We start from the raw sequence: 17,697 nt of genomic DNA on the forward strand, positions 1-17,697 counted from the left end.
GTTGGTTGTTAAGGCTCGAGCTTGCCACCTTCCCCGGCTGCCGGCCCCCGAGATAAATTTCTTTTTCTTTTCCAAACCCTCATCTCTTGAGTTATTTATTGGTTTCCCTTGCAACGAGTTCATACAAGTCTACAACCCAACCAGGAGCTACGCTTCTAATTTGCCCAGTCCCCTCGGGATTCCCAGGGGTGACGCAGGTGGCTTCAGCAGCACCGCTGGGCTCACGGGTCCATTTCCTGAGTTAGGGGCTGTGATCGGTCCATCCACGGGCGACACTAGCTCTGTCCACTAAGAGGGCCTAGACACAATATGCTAGTAGCAATAAGCACTTGTAGCGCCAAGGTCTTGGTTTCCAAATATCATTCTCCATTAAAAGAAGCCACAACTTCTTGGGAAAATGACTGGTCGCAGGGTTACAGCCGGGAAAGCCCAAAATACACCTGGAGCATTCTTCTCATTCTGGAAAGTAAGGAAGTGTTTAAGCAATGAGGGGATCTGTAAAAGGAACACGCAAGCCAACTCAGAGGGGCTCCTGCTGGCCAAATATGTGATTTTAACACCAAAATGAATAGCCATAATAAATCATAACCCACTGAATAAAATGTTATCCACGAATCAATACTGATGTAAATAAGTAAATAAATGAATGAATAATTGAAAGAGATGAGAACTCACCTCCTTAAAGCACGATGTCAATAAAGATAGAATGGATTTAAAAATCAACAATGGGGGTGCCTGGGGGGGCTCAGTCAGTTAGGCGTCTGACTTCATCTCAGGTCATGATCTCATGGTTTGTGGGTTCAAGCCCCACGTCAGGCTCTGTGCCGACAGCTCAGATTCTGTGTCTCCCTTTCTCTCTGCTCCTTCCCCGCTCATGCTCTGTCTCTCTCTCTCTTTCTCAAAAATGATAAAAGTATAAGTGAAAAAAATTATGAGGAATACTATATTTGCACACCCTCCAAGTATCTTTCCATAAATAATTTATTAATTACAGAGAGGAAAAATAGTAGCTTTACAGTACAGAAACCTGGGAAACACCCCCTTAACCAAGTGATGAGGTTAATATTACCAATATTAGTGCAAACTATCATCAGGTGCCTTCTGGCATGGCACCCTGAGAATGACACGGGCCACTTCTGCGACATCCCTGCCAAAGCCTCATGAGAATCTGTAACCAATCATGAGACAAACCTCTTTGAAAGACACTCCACACAAAAACTGGCCTTTATTCTTCAAATATGTCAAAGTTAAGAAAGGCTGAGTAACTCTTCCAGATTAAAGGAAACCGAAGTGGTCTGAGAACTAAGGGCATGATTAGATCCTACACCAAACTATAAACCACTAAAAAGAAGATTATTAGAAGATTGGAAAAAAATTTAGATACAGATTACAGTTGACATATGTTCTTAATACTCTTGATTTTGATAAATATACGATCGTTTATGAGGAAAAGTGCTCACAAAAACAATCATCAAAATATTTAGGGTAAAAGATGCAATGACTCCAAATAATTCATAAGATATATAAATATGGATATAGATAGCTACAGATATTATAAACAGAGAGAGAGGCAGAGAGACAGAATTATAAAGCAAATGAGGCAAATATAAGCAACTTATGAATCTGAGAAAAGATTATATGGGAGTTTCTCTTGTCATTTTTCCAACTTTTATCTAAATTTTAAGTTATAGCAAGATAAAAAATTATGGTAAGTGTCATTGGTCCTTAAGGTGTAAAAACTTGGAAAAACACACCACTCCCACCATAATAACAAGAAAATGCCAGATAATCTGTAAAATGATAACTCTTTTTGACCCCATCAGAGAAGCAAGGTTGCAGTGCAGCCAAGAAGTCTGACATTTAAAGAAAGACAGGCCCTTCTAGGAAGGCAGGCACTGTCCCACCTGGGGCAAAGCATGAGGGGAAGAGAACTTAGATGGCATACAAGGTGAAGAACCAAGAAGGCAGACAAAATATTTGTAGAGCTAACAAGAGGAATAAAAGACCTTAATATGCATATCCAAAATGTACGGGGAAGACCATGCAGCATAAATGTGAGAAAAAAGAATCCATCCACACACGTAATATCCAAGCTCCTGGGAACCAAAGATAAAGAGAAAATCTTGAAGGCGGTCCAAAGAAAATTCCAGCAGATTTCTCGTTAGAATCTATACAACCCAGAAGGCAATGAAGTGACCTCTTTAAAGCACTGGAAGAAAACTAACCTTATCAACCCAGAATTCTATACCTTTCAAAAATGAAGTCAAATATTGTTTTGACCAAACCGAAGTGTAGAGACTTTATTACCAGCACACCTGTGCTAAAAGAAAGTTTTCAGAAATACTTTAGCAGAAAGACTATTATCCTGGAAACAATTCTGACCGGAAATACACCAACAGCTTTCCTGGGCATCCAGCTCGCAGACAGCAGATTATGGGACTTCTCAGCATCCATAACCAAGTGACCCAATTCCTCATAATAAATCCTCCTTCTCTCTCTCTCTCTCTCCAGATCTCCCGTGACTTACAAAGGGGTCATGCCCCAATAAACCCATCACAAATTGAAAGTGTCATAAATTGAAAATGTATTTCATGCCCCCAGCCTCCCAAACATCACAGCTCAGCCTAGTCTACCTTAACCATGCTCAGGACACTTATGCTATTAGCCTACAGTTGGGCAAAATCACCTAACACAAAGCCTATTGGATAAGAAAGTGTTGATGGTCTCATGTCATTCATTGAATACTGTACTGCAAGTGAAAAATAGCGTGAGAATGGCTGTCAGCGTATTGGTTGCTTAGCCTCCTGATCCAGCGGCTCTCTCTGCCCAGTGTCGTGGGACAGGATCACACTGCATGATGCTAACCCAGGAAGAGCAAAATTCAAAATTATAAGTATGGTTTCTACTGAATGCATATCACTTTCACACTACCATAACGTTGTAAAATAATAAGTCAAACCATTGTAAGTAGGGGACTGTCTGTGTGTGTGTGTGTGTGTAAATATATATATATATATATATATATATATATACCTGTATATGTGTATATATGTACACATATTATATATATACATCAGATACAGATGATATAGATATAAATATTCTAATGGTTTTGTTTCCCTGGGGCAAATATAGAAGGTAAATATAAAGAACATTTTTATTTTTTTATTTTTTTATTTTTATTTTTTAATATGAAATTTATTGTCAAATTGGTTTCCGTACAACACTCAGTGCTCATCCCAGCAGGTGCCCTCCTCAATGCCCATCACCCACCCTCCCCTCCCTCCCACCCCTATCAACTCTCAGTTTATTCTCAGTTTTTAAGAGTCTCTTATGGTTTGGCTCTCTCCCTCTCTAATTTTTTTTTCCTTCCCCTCCCTCATGGTCTTCTGTTAAGTTTCTCGGGATCCACATAAGAGTGAAATCATATGGTATCTGTCTTTCTCTGTGTGACTTATTTCGCTTAGCATAACACTCTCCAGTTCCATCCACGTTGCTACAAAAGGCCAGATTTCATTCTTTCTCATTGCCGAGTAGTATTCTATTGTGTATATAAACCACAACTTCTTTATCCATTCATCTGTTGATGGACATTTAGGCTCTTTCCATAATTTGGCTATTGTTGAAAGTGCTGCTATAAACATTGGGGTACAAGTGCCCCTATGCATCAGCACTCCTGTATCCCTTGGGTAAATTCCTAGCAGTGCTATTGCTCATCATAGGGTAGATCTATTTTTAATTTTTTGAGGAACCTCCACACTGTTTTCCAGAGTGGCCGCACTAGTTTGCATTCCCACCAACAGTGCAAGAGGGTTCCCGTTTCTCCACATCCTCTCCAGCATCTATGGTCTCCTGATTTGTTAAAGAACATTTTTAAATTGATAATTGCTCTAAAAGATAATTAAATGACTAAAGCAAAAATAGTAATCATGTGTGTGTTTATAGAATTTTTAAATTAAAACTTATAAAAACAATAGCACGAAGAATGGGAAAAGGGACTCAGGAGTATATAGCTGTAAGTTGTGAGATCCTTAAGCTACTCATGAAATGCTATAGCATTTGAAGGTAGAATGTGAATATTAAAGATGTATAGGAATTATCCTGGCGCCTGGCTGGCTCAGTCAGAAGGGCATATGATTCTGAATCTCGGGGTTGTGAGTTTGATCCCCATGTGGGGGTGTAGAGATTATATTTTAAAAAAGATATATACATATTATCAAACCTAGGGCAATCATTAGAAAGCTATAAAGAGACAAAAACAAAAAACAAAAAGCAAGCAATGGTGGAGATAAAATGGAATCATAAAGACACTATTGATGCGAAAACAGTAACTGCCTCTTCCAATGGAACACAGCCTAAATGACGCGGGATGACTTCGGAGCCAGGTCAGGGAAAGCATTGCAGCTTCCTCCTGGCTCTCCTCTTTTCCACTTGGAAGCCCTGAGCCAACAGGAAAGCAGTCTGGTCATGCTGGGGAATACCAGGGAGGGGAGACAGGGAAAGGTGCCGGAAGTTGCTACCGCGGCTTTCCCAGTATTACCAGCCCAGCCACCAGACATGTAATCAAAGGAGGCTTTGCGACGCCCCAGCCGCAGTCTGACTGCAACCTGGTAAGAAACCACCCCACTGAGCTGTTCCTGAATTCTGGCTCACAGGAAACCGTGGGAGCTAACAAAGGGTTAGTGTTTCAAGCCACAGCAACCGGCAACCAACGCAACAATACACAGTCCTTATCACAACGCCTGGCTCGGGGGAAGGGGCATACTTGATCGCCTTTTCCCGTAGTTTTAATATTTTGTAGTTTCAGTATTTTTAATGGGTAATTAGCCACTAGCGTTTAATGCGTAGTTTTACTGTTTCTGCGCACTAGAGGGCGCTCCATCTCGATCGAGGGCCACATACATGCAGGTGCAGTTTTCCAGCCAAGGCACCAGGCGGAGCCAGCCCCTAATTTTTCACTGTCATTGCAGAAGGTGAACTTGGCAGAAGGGGAAAAAAGGCCTCAGAACCCGTGCGTGCACTGGTATAATTAGGAAGCTGTGTGACAGAACACTCTGCAAACACATCCTAAAAAACAAGGAAGCTTATTTTGCCAAATAAGATGTGCTAAATGGGTGTGCAGACAAAAGACAAGGAAATTCCACCTCCCCCCAGTCACCACCTTTGTTTCCACTTTAAATGTAACAGAGCAGGTTATCGTCTCTTTAATCCCCGAAAAAGCGAAGGGATCTGCAAGTCTCCAATTTCTAAACAATGCTGTACCTAATCTCTGCCATATCTAGAAACAGAAAAGCAGGCTCTCCACTGCAGTTAACTTCCAATACTGTTTCACGGTGTCTCAAATAACATTTGTACCACCTCTGTAACTTAACATTTTTAAAGTTTCCCCTTTTGAGAGTTCTTTATTTTGTATACACAGGATTTGATAGTCTAGTGACTGCGAAAATGGGCCATGATTATGATTGCAAGGAACTGGGGACTAAATCCCTTAAAACGAATTGTCTGAGCCAAATACATTTTAAGTCTCCCCCTTTTCCCACATTCAAAGCATACTTTACCCGTAATCATTCCTCATAACCTGAGAGGGTTGGCAGCCTGCACTTTTGATGACAGTCTGCCAGTCTCTGTGTCACTCCTGAAGGCCGCCCCTACCCTGAGGTGACTCGAATACAGCAGGGCTCGAACGGAGCAGTGGTCTTGAGAATAAAGAAGGTTTTGTGATCATCTTATCGGATTCGAGTGTTACACCGCGGGGTCAGGACTCTGCAGCCTGGTAGAGTATAAATCAGAGGGGGCTGGGCTGGGGGACAATCGAGCTCTGAAGAGCTGATTCTTTGAGAGTCTCCTGTGACCCTGACTCCAGCTGACCCTCCGTCATGCTGATCAATCACAAGGACAACTGAAGGAGAATGGGATATGTGACCAACACATACCCTATTTCGTGCTGGGGATGAAAAGAAAACCAAGCCAGACTCTACGTGCAGCAAAGTCAGGAGAATAACGTGCCTACCCTTCATATGCCTATAAATGACGAGACTGATTTTCAGGTATCACTCAGGGCAATGTCGCACAATTTTGTGCTCACGGGTCGTGTACGGGACATGCTTTTCTTTAACACACTGGCAGTAGCAAGCGCTGTCCTCTTCGACTTGACCACAAATTGGAGATTACAGAGCCTCAGAGCAGCTCCAATCCCTCCAGGCGAGCTCTGGAAATTCCCAGGGAGTTTCATGCACACGCTCCTCAGAAACCCTCTCGGCTCTCCAAGGCCACATTGTAGATCTGAATTGCGGCGGTGACACGCCCATGGCACTCTAGAGGCTGCTTGGCTGGGTGCCCAGGTCACTGATGCTGGCAGCAAAGATTCCGGTCGCCGCTGAAATGCCCCGTAGCACGCCCCAGCCATGAATGCCACTTCATTCCATGCCCTCTGTAGCTGCCGGCACAGTGAATGGACTAGGCCGAGTTAAGGTAAATATCCCGTGTCCCCATGGCTGTTACCCCTCCATGCCTAGGCCACTTCCTAGGGCTCATCTTCAAGGGCTCTTTTTCAATTCTCTGAGGGGCTGCTCGGCCGTCCAGAGGCCTGAGCAGCCACTCATGCCCCCCGACCCCTCCAAAAATGATGAAAGGCCCGGATCTATATGCCTCCATCTGGGTGACTTCCTTCTCATAAACCATTTGCCCCTCCAGCCCGCCCTGTTGATATGCCCCGATCCGCTGAACTCTCCGATGGGAAGAGTACTTTGGCACCTCGTCTTTACATCTTTTATTATTATTATTATTTTTGCAGTAGTTTAATCTGGAATGAATCGTGGCAGGGTTCAGAATCTTTAAGTTTTCCTAGGAGCCTGTTTCCAAGGGATGGAGTCACTGGATGCAGCTTTCTAGTATGATGGAGGCAGCTTCCTGAGATTTGGAAGGGCCGGGCAAAGCAGAAGGCCAGCTACGAGACCAGTACATTCAGGTGTCTGCCCCTTTCTGTAAGAAACTAGCATATTTCACAGCCTTCGCGCTCCACCCACAAATGCTAAGGGCAGGCTGACCTCATCTCTGCCCGCACATCTTGACTTCCCCTCCGTTCTGCGAGCTGTGCCCTTTTCCTGTAATTTACAGCAAGGGGTCTTGCGACATTCTCCCATCAGACGTGGAGTTTTTTGACAGCAGGTGCTAATGAACTGGCTTCAGCCTTGACCACCTGGAGGGAGATAGTTTCTCCAAGGGCCTGGCCATCGTCCTTTCCTCGCAGGACCCCTGTCCTCACATTCTTTTCCTTTTCCCTTTACAACCCTGACCAAATTCTGCCTCACTGTGGTTTGGGAAGGCCGGGCACATGTCTACCACTTTTCCTTAGACCTACTCAAAGAAGCCTTTCAAATTCTAATGTTGTGAGACGATTGGCTCCGGTAGGGGAGGATTCGTTTGGTATTTCCCCCTCCTGCTTCAGAGTTCAAGTAGGGACAGCAGCAGAGGGAGGGAGGGAGAGCTCGCCGTGGTGGCACGCCTAGAAGGGTCTGCTGTCTGGGCTTATAATCATGAGGAGGTACTGGGGGAGGTTTGCTAGGCCACGTGCGCGATGCTGACCAAGAAATAAGGAAGTCTATCGTCAACACAGAAATCCAAACGATTTTATTTGCAACCAAGAAACCCTTTCTGTTTCATGTGCTGTCCCCACAGGGACCATCTCTGTGTCTTTCACCAATATGGCGATAAACGGATAGAACAGAGTGGACCGGGTCCCCGCACCAGCACCCCTGAATCTCTCCGCTTCGCGGTGAAGGATGCTTTTCAATCATCGCCATCCAGAGAGAAGGCTCCTTCCCTGCTGCTTATTCAGGACATCCAGAAGATATAATCCCACGCAGGAGTTCTGTGGGGTGGGACCACAAGGAGTATTTGGAGATGGTGTGGTCGAGTGTCTCTCAAATTATTCCGGGCCGACCATTTTCACATCTCTTATACCTTGTGCTGCCCTATTCCCAGTTTTGTTTCACGATTTTTTTCGGGAAAAGTCTATGAGGCCCCAATCCTGTACCCATGCTGCCTTTCCTTCCCAAACCCGAGGCCCACTGATGCCCACACCAACTCATGCTAGTGCTCAGACCAACTTGGAGTTGTGTAAGCGACTGTAAACCTGCAACCTACAAATCTAGTGCGTAAGTCAGGACTTGGTGAGTGAGCGACAGTTCTGATTTCTGTTACATCCTTAAATGCCCTTATTGCAGATTTTGGCCCGGGATGGGGTAGCACAGAGCTATCTTCTGAGATCCTGCATCCATAGTAATAGCAGCCCTCCCCAGGCATCTATTAATTTTTAAAATATTTATTTAATTTTGAGAGAGAGAGACAGAGCAGGAGCAGGGGAAGGGCAGAGAGAGGGAGACACAACACAGAGTTGTCAGCACAGAGTCTGACGCGGGGCTTGAACCCGCGAACCGTGTCATGACTTGAGCGGAAGTCAGACGTTTAGCCAACTGAACCACCCAGGCACCCAGCGCCCCCAAGTATTTAGGATCTGGTTATACTTTTCATCCTCACACAAGCCTTGAGGTGGACGCTTTCACCGTCTTCATTTTAAAGATGAGGATTCTGAGGCCTGAGAGAGATTGAGTAACTTTCCCAGGTAACTGTCAAGCCGGGACAAGAAGACAAGCATTCTGGAAATTATAGCCCACAGGCTATGATTCTACCACGTGGCTTACACATGGAGTCACCATCCGGGCCTTTATTCAGCTTTGACATTGTGCTAGCTTCTACCCGGCCAGCTGTCTAGCCCCACCTCTCACCAGGCTCCTTTTGGGGGACCGAATTAGCCTGGTGACTGGGACCCAGTATGGCAGGCTCACCCTGCCTGGTCTTTTATACACTGTTCACTGGATTTTTTTGTTGTTGCAATTTTGCCCTCATCTTGGGGGACACCTAACTGCGTAAGGTGGGCCCCTGATATTATCACTTGAGATGCCCTTGGACACAGGAGAGAGCGGTCTCCTAGTGTTGCTGGTTCTCCTCCGGGAATCTCTGCTATCAGCTCCCGGGCTAGTCCCTCACCCCTGTTTTCTCTCATGTTTCTCAGAAATCACAGCTGCGCCTTGCGTTTCCAAAGATCTGGCCCTGGGCATCAGTTGCCCTGGAAGCCACGTTTCCATTAAAATGGAAAGAAGTAAGTGGACACAATTAATTAATTGCAGTGGACAGAACTGGTGGGAGTTAACCCTGCAATAAATAGAGAGGGAGACTGAAAGTTCACTTTTGCTCTTTAAATGTTTCACGTGCAGAAATGGGTGACGACAGCAGGAAGGTCAGGGCCGTATGCCAGGTTTGCTTGAGGGCATTACACTGGCTATTAACGGTGTGTTAAAGGGAGTCTCCGTGAGCACTGCTGACCTAGAAGCTCCGAACGCCACGTGGTTTCTTGTTGGTGAGGGTCAGGAGCAAAGTCATCTACGGGTGGGAGGGGGCCTGTGCCGGAGCCGCCCCACTGTGGGCTCAGCGCGGTGCAGGGGGTGGGACTGCCCTCAGCCAGGCACAGGGACGCCCCGTATGCCAGCAATGATCGTGAGTACACGTACGCATGCACACACACACACACACACACACGCTTTCCTCCTAGATTCCCAACTTTTATGCTTCTCCTTTATCTCTCCTGACCAACACAGAAGATGGACCCTGCCCAGTCACTGATGCAATGAAGTCTAGTCCCTCTGACAGATGAGATGTAGCAAAGCATTATCAGGGTCAAAGGTAAGTGCTGCAGCTGTTCACTGAGGATTCCTCTCTGGATACAGCCTCCTTTACCCAGGGAAGCTTCTGAAGCAATCCCAGAGCTCCTTTACGGTTTACCTGAGCAAATTCCCACACTTTTACAATCTTTGGTTCATAAGTACCAATGTGAAAGCCAACAAAAAAACCCTCAAGTATCAGTCTGTTCAGAGATTATCTGGGTTACCCAAACCATCAGATTCCACTAAGAATTCTTCTCTAGTGTCCAGTATCTTTGGGATAATGTGTGGAATTGTTCATTCACTGAACAATTATTTACTGATTGCCTACGTTAGGTGACTAAGGAAGGCACACGTAACTGACCCAGATGGCCTCAGCCCTCGAGGACGTACCTTCCAGTTTGCAGACGTACCTGGTGCTCTGCCACAGCTCTCTGCCTGAGGGATTTTCTTTTCTGGTCAAGTGTGTTTGGCCTGTATGTAGGACAAGCTGGAAATGCCCAGGAATTATTTTCCCTGGAAACAGACCTCAAATAAAACATGGAAAATGCATTGGTGAATAAATACCCCAATGTCTTTGGCCTAGGGTGGGATAACTGTGTTTGACAATGTCCCCCAATGGGACTGAGCTCAGGTTGCCCACAGTAGGATCTGAATGGCTAATGTATCCTTTATTGACTTGCTTCTCCCCCTACTGGAGATTTCTGGGATCTCCTCTCAACTAAACTACTTACATCTGAATCCCTGTCTTAGAATCAGCTTCTGGGGGAAGCCCTACCAACTCAAGAACTAAAACATATGCGCAGATAGTTATAATTCTAGAAGAATTGGTGAAAGATGACAGTAGAGTGCCTCATTTAAAATCCCATGAGAGTTCGCAGGAAGAGATTGCTTTGGGTTGGGGAACTTATAAAAGGACTTCATGGAGGAGAGTCCCTAAATGGGGAGAAGGATTTGAGCATACAGTGATTGGGTGAAGGGAACCTAAGTGGAGCTGGGTAAGCTGGACCATGAAGACAGGAAGTGAGCATATATGTTTGGTAATAGTTCAGTCTAATAAGGGAATTGCATCAAGGAAAACAGCAGCAGATGGGCTTGGAAAGGATAGATATAAGTGCCAAGCCAAGGTCAGAAGTGTTTAAATAGTGATCTAGGCCATTCTGTCCAACAGAAATATCTGCAATAATGGAAATGTTCCAAGTATGAGCTGGGCAGTATGGCGGCCACTAGGTGTGTGTGGCTATGGAGCATGAAATATGGCTAGTACAACTGAGGAACTCCATTTTTCATTTACTTTAAGTTAATTTAAATAGTCATTTATGGAGAATGGCTACCATGTCTAATATTGCATTTCCAGGCAATAGAAAATGACATGAGCAAAAGTGTGCTTTGCTTGAAATAATCTGAAAGCTGACTATAAACTAGATTATAGGAGAAGTACTATAAAGATAGGCCAATTATGAGACAAAATCAATATGTGGGCCAATGGTTTTTTTTTTTTAAGTTAAATAGAAAATATTTCCTTCAGATATAAAAAAGCACATTAAACAGATAAAAGTGGAACTGACTTTCTTAAAATTCAGGAGGCAGGAATGAACATCGTAAAGAGACATACCGTTTTCTTGCTTTCCCACCTACGAAGGCTCTGAGGGTCTCCCTGGGATTTCCGAGAGCTGCTCAGGACTCTGCCTGCCAACCACTAAGTTAGCTCAATGGTACGGGAGGGGGGGTAAGGGCGGTGTTCTACCAGGGTAATAGAGGTAGAGAGGAATAAATGTGGGAGATATTATCGAGGCGGAATCAACAGATCTTGGCATCTGAGTATGAGCAGTAAAGTTTGATTCTCTTCACATCTATTTCCCTGCTCATCTAAATCCAATCCCTGGTGTTATCTGCAATTCTTCCCCATTACAGAGCCATCACAAATATAATAGGTACACAAAAATAAAGTTATTGAACTGAATGGAATTAGCATACACAATGCTACATAGATGTTAAGCAGCGGGGATAATCTGGATTCATATCCAGGTCCGTTGGCTCCAAGATTTGCCCTACAGCTTGCTGTCCATCCCCCAGCATAATAATGATCCCGCCTGAATATATCTCCCCTGAATAATGCAGTCACAGAAGCCAAGGTAAGGGGCTTCATTAGTGGAGGCGCTCAACGAATGGTTTTAAGTGCAGCCGCAGGTTTGAGAAGAAAATGATAAATGGATATTGAAACTGGAAGATAATTTCAGTTACAGTGGAAAGAAGATGAGCTCTGAAGTCAGAAGATTTCATGTATTAGGATAATAGGGAATGAAGGTAAATAAAAAGTGAAGGCAACGAATGTAAACTACTACGTAGCTTCTTGGTAAATGGAAAGAAAGAGGTGAGAGGTACTGGGAATACTTAGTAAGGTGCCTGCTGGATCCATTGTCTACTTTTATGAAATCTTAACGTACCCAGAACACCCAATGTCCTTTTAAAAGAAGTCCCCAGCTATCAGTCACCTTACTTAGAGCCTTGTGGTCTCATCATCAGGTGGAGAAGACCCGAGATAGACAGCGGACAGGAAGCAGCCATCACTAGGCTAACCAATGGCCCATGGGGTGACCTCACAGCAGACCCCCAACAGAGGCAGGGTGTTCGGACTGCTGGCTGGCCATTCTACTCACCCTCTGTGTCAAGGAGGTAGAACCCAAAGACACCAGAGATACTCAAGTAACACTGGAGCAGTAGAGGTAGGGACAGAAGGGGCAGATCACTCTGTCATCTGAAGTCACTTGGAGCAGAGAACGATGGCTATCTCCCCTGAAGAAACGAAATGACCAGAACCTTGGAAATGTTTCATTCTCCACAGAGCCTTGCTAGAGATGGCTGAGATCTTCCTCACTTTCTCTTGTATCCTTATGAAAAAATACAACAATTCGACAAATGATTTAAAAGAAGCCTTGCACAATTCTGTTTCTTGCTCAGAATGGGAGTGTATTTGGAGATAGTACATTTAAAGAGATCATTAGGTAAAATGAGATCATGAGGGTAGGGCCCCAATCCAATATGACAGGTGTCCTCAAAAGAAGAGAGGATTAGGGTGTGCCTGGGTGGCTCAGTCGGTTGAGTGTCCAACTCTTGATTTTGGCTCAGGTCATGATCTCGCAGTTCGTGAGTTCAAGCTCCACATCAGGCTCTGTGCTGATAGTGTAGAGCCTGCTTGGGATTCCCTCTCTCTCTCTCTCTCTCTCTCTCTGTGTCTCTCTCGCTGCCCCTCCCCTGCTCATACTCTCTGTCTCTCTCTCTAAAAAAAAATAAACATTTGAAAACAAAGAAGAAGAAGAAGAGATTGGGACAAAGACACATACAGAGGAAGGATGATGTAAGGACACCAGGAGATAGTTATCTACAAGCCAAGGAGAGAGGCCTCAGGAGAAACCAGACCTGCTGACACCCTGATCTTGGACTTCCAGCCTCCAGAGCTGTCAGAGTATAAGTCAGAGCTGTCTGTTGTTTAAGTCTGTGGTACTTTGCGATGGCCCCTCTTGTGAACCATCCAGTGTAATCTTACCCCTGAAGAATCTGAGATGTGGCATCACCCAGCTTGTATGGGTGTTAGGTCCAGGCTATAGGGGGTACCCATTCTCAGCCCAGAGGTCTTCATACCTACCACACCCTGAATTTGACTTGCATGGGTTTCTAGAAAGGACAGAGAAGGATGATGGGAAGATCAAGGGCACAGAGTTGGAATCCAGTCCATCATCTGAAAGGAAAGGATGACTTAATGGCTGCTTGTAAAATCCAACAATTCTTGGGCCACCTTAGTAGTGACTTTTTTATTATTTTCCATTTCTCCCCCATTCTTCCCTTGGTTTCTAACTGGGGGGAAACGATTGGTTGTAGACACTTCAAAGCGACTTCAGCGTGATTTTTACATACGGGACACCATGTTGGACCAGTAGGCCCAAATTTAACCAGGGAGACCTCTTCATTGGTGTTTACAGCTCTGATTTGTTGACTGTCTCCCAGAAGCTCCTTTGATGAGAGAATCTGGGACAGCTGGGGGATTTGTGGTGGCAGAGTTTAAGTGATTTGTAATTACATTTTATTTTAGTTTTAGTTTCTGTTGTTTTTTTCTGAGCGTGTGTACCTTTTAGGCCTTTTTTCTTTTTTTTTCTCGTAACATTACGGGCCTCTGAATGCCAAACTAATTTTCCCTCTCAATCCCCTGTAGGTTTCAAGTGACAAGCTTTTAAAAGCACAGCCCTTGTTAGTTTTAGAGCCTTAAGACTCATTGTCTTGTAGCCTTCCTGTCCCCCCTCCCCACTCTTATTGTCATCTCCCAGGGTGTTCTAAATCTCTGATTTCCCTCTCCAAGTGGTGTCTCCCATTTATTTTATTTAGAGATAATGCAGAGCTTTTGAATCTGAAGGAGGCTTGGCTAACTGAGCTTAGTGGGTTGGGAGGTTGGGCGATATCTCAGCATAATCCCAATGTCAAAAAAAAAAAAAAAAAAAAAAAGGTTGAAATGCTCAGAGGCTATTTCTCAGAAACCCCATTGTTTTAGGCACAATTCTATCGGTGAAATTCAAGCTTCTGGACTTATTTCCACTGATTGGCATGATTGACACAGTGCCAGGCATTGTGTGGTGAACCAGGTGGCTTTGTGGCCTAGACTGGCCGTCACAAACACCAGCAAATGTAGCAGGATTATGTAGCAGGATATGTAGCAGTCAAGTCTGGACAGACTGTGATTATTCGGCTGTGGATGCTGAAGGTCAGGGCGCGGGTGGCCTTGAAAACCGTGCTTTACGTTGCCTTCCAGCACATAGAGAAGAAATGAAGCCAGGCCTCTTTCATGAGGACCACTAACACAACGGGTAGTGCTTACTTAAAAACAGGATCCATGACAAAGCATTCTAATCAAGGCTTTCACGTTGGCACCGTAAAATAGTTTAACTGCCAAAAAAGATGCATTAGAGAGCAAAATACTGGTTTTAATTGGTGGGTTTTTTTTTTCTTTTCTTAAAAAAAGGGAAACTTTAGAGCACATTTTAATTTAAGTTCTGGCCCTTGAGACTTTTCTTACTTGTGTGGTTACCAGCAAACGATATGTGAATTAATGGATATTAAGCCTCTCAAATTAGCTTTTTAACAATGATAAACATACGCACCTTGTAGCAATTAAAAATAGGAACTCCTCATGCTGAATTTCTTTTATATTAACCATATCCAGATGCACAACCCCCTCCGCTTAATTCCTTATTAATCTACTGTTTTCCCCCCCAATACAGTGAAGTTGTAAATTAAAGGAAGAAACTGCGTCCCCTGGATTTTATTAATCGCAGTCGTTTGGGGGAAGACAGGCAGCGCTCCTGGTGTTTCTATTTGCAATCGCTTAAACCCCTTTGGAGAGGTTTCTTCAGTGCGTGGCGCAACTTTTTGGAACTCTGGAGAACATTCAGGAAAAGAGAGCACAAGTGATAAATAGTTTGGAAATGAAGATCAAAAAAAAAGAACATTAGGAGCACTGGTAATGTTTAGTCTAGAGGAATGAAGAAGAAGCAGAGACAGATTTTTCCCCCAACTGTCATAAACAGGATGAGGGCAATTCTTTTTTACCAAAGTGTAAATAAAGAACAAGTGAATATCGGCAGAAGAAAGGATTGGACTTTAAGTAACATCATTTCTTTTAGGATTTTTTTTTTTTTTTCATAATAATGGAACTCCTAGGAACTTACTAAATTATCCTAGAGTAGTTTCAGAATGCTATCCGCAGGACAATCTGGGGATTAAGAATTTAGCAATACCCATCAAGGGGAGTGACGGATTATTATTGGGGCACTTAGGTGGCTCAGTCCGTTAAGTGGTGGACTTGGGCTTGGGTTCTCACGGTTGCAGCCCTGCATCGGGCTCTCTGCTGTCAGCACAGTCTGCTTCAGATCGTCCGTCTCCCTCTCTCTCTCTGCCCCTCTCCCACTTAAGCACCCGAGCTCTCTTTCTCTCTCAAAAGTCAATAAATGGGGGCGCCTGGGTGGCTCAGTCGGTAAGTGTCCGACTTCGGCTCAGGTCATGATCTCACAGTTCGTGGGTTCCAGACCCACATCAGGCTCTGTGCTGACAGCTCGGAGCCTGGAACCTGCTTCGGATTCTCTGTCTCCCTTGCTCTCTGCCCCTCCCCCACTCGTGTTCGGTCTCCGTCTCTCTCTCAAAAATAAATAAACATTAAAAAAAATTCTTTTAAAGTAAATAAATGAACGTTAAAAAAAGAATTAACGCTATTCACATAACACGGAGCCTGAAATACTTTCCACTGATAATTGAGATAATAATGGCGTTTACTTCTCATGGGGCTCTCACGTTGATCACACGTTGATCAAACAATCTGTTCAGCATCAGGCGCTGAAGAATTCGAGGCAGCGAACACAGAGTGCTTGCTGTACGGGCACTGTCCTCAGTGCTTTACACACAGGAATGGGTAACCTGTTATCCATTTGTGTCCTCTGGGGAGTAAAGGCCAAGGTGACATGAGATGGGCGTGAGGTTCATTGGGAGAAACGCCTATGAAGGATGAAGGGAGCGGACACAGGAGGAGGGGGCAAGGGCAGGCTTCAGACCAAGATGCAGGTGTGATATCTATGCCAGAAGGTAAAGAAGGAAGCACTGGGTAGGAAAAGCCTCCGACCACTGACAAAAGTCTCAGACAGGCTGATGGATGAGGAATCTTGGATCAAGGTTGGAAGAATTCCTCGTGCAGCATGAATGGCTTAGTGTAGTGGTCCCAGCAGACGCTGGTCGGGGAAGGGAGGGGGCTCTACCTCCTATAGTGGGCTCTTGGGAGAGAGATCTGAGTGGGATACTAGAGAACCCAGCCTGTCTGGCACCAAAGTCCATGCTCTTAGCCGTGTGATTCCACCCACCTCATGCTTTCAGGGTGGGCAGTGAAAGATGTAACCCTGTTGTAATGAAAGGGCTGAGTAGGAAAAGAGGATGCCTCGTCACAGAGATCTAGGGGTTGCACTCAGCACTCACATGGAGACTGGTCTCAGTGGTGTCCGAGGCCTTGAAAAGCAATGAGTCTGGGGGAAAAGGGGCTGCACCGTAATCTCCTAATCCTAACATACTTGCAAGTTTTGCCCTGGGACAGACACCTTCATCTGTTCCGATCTCATAAAACTTTTCAGTCAGTATTTAAATATTTACGCAACCCTCACTAACGACGGGGCGCTGTGCTCAGTGCAATGGGAAATGCTAAGATCCAAACCTTAACTCTTCTGTCCGCTGGTTTACCCCATAAGGAAGACGTCATTCACGTAAATAACCATAGGCACACGAGGACAAGTGAAAATGCCACATAAGGCACAGACAGGGCACCTTGGAAGTTTAGGGAAGAGAGGGACCACTGCCTGTTGGAAAGATTGAGAAAGATTTCATGAAGGACAAAGAATTGGTATCGGTGCCTCAAATGCAAAGATGGTGGCCAAGAAGATCTAGACATTCATTCTCCGTTGGGAGAAAGTGACAAAAACCTGTCACAGAAGCTGGAAGCCAAACCTGAAATGACAATACCATGATTCTCCTAAGAGAAATGTCTACAGTCCAGACCCCAACGGAGCTAGAAATATATTAATCTTTTTTTATTAGAGGAAGAAATAAGATTTATTTAGTTGACTAGAGTTGTTGTAACAAAATACACAAACTGGGTGCCTTCGTACAATAGAAATTTATTGTCACACAGCTCTGGAGGCTAGAAATCCAAGATCAAGGTGTCAGTGTCATGCTTCCCCCAAAGCCTCTGAGGAAGGATCCTTTCTTGCCTCTCCCAGGTTCTGGTACTTCTAGGAATTCTCTGGCTTCTAGATGGATCACTTCAATCTCTGCCTCCACTGTGACATTCCCCCGGTGTGTCTGCTCTTCACATGGCCATGTTCCTCTAGTGTCTCTTTTTCTAAGGACACCAGTCATATCGGGCCCACCCTACTCGACTATTGCCTCATTTGAA

The 17,697-nt window shown here is 44.7% G+C and overlaps 1 long non-coding RNA gene across 1 annotated transcript; it reads left to right on the forward strand.

Moving 5' to 3' along the window:
- Positions 1-4,289: 4,289 nt before the first annotated feature.
- LOC123608036 lies at positions 4,290-9,741 on the forward strand. Its single transcript, XR_006717058.1, has 2 exons — positions 4,290-4,610; positions 9,657-9,741. It is a non-coding gene; the product is annotated as an uncharacterized LOC123608036 (long non-coding RNA).
- The last annotated feature ends 7,956 nt before the right edge of the window (positions 9,742-17,697 follow it).

Source organism: Leopardus geoffroyi, chromosome B2 (genome assembly GCF_018350155.1).
Source record: "Leopardus geoffroyi isolate Oge1 chromosome B2, O.geoffroyi_Oge1_pat1.0, whole genome shotgun sequence".
NCBI lineage: Eukaryota > Metazoa > Chordata > Mammalia > Carnivora > Felidae > Leopardus > Leopardus geoffroyi.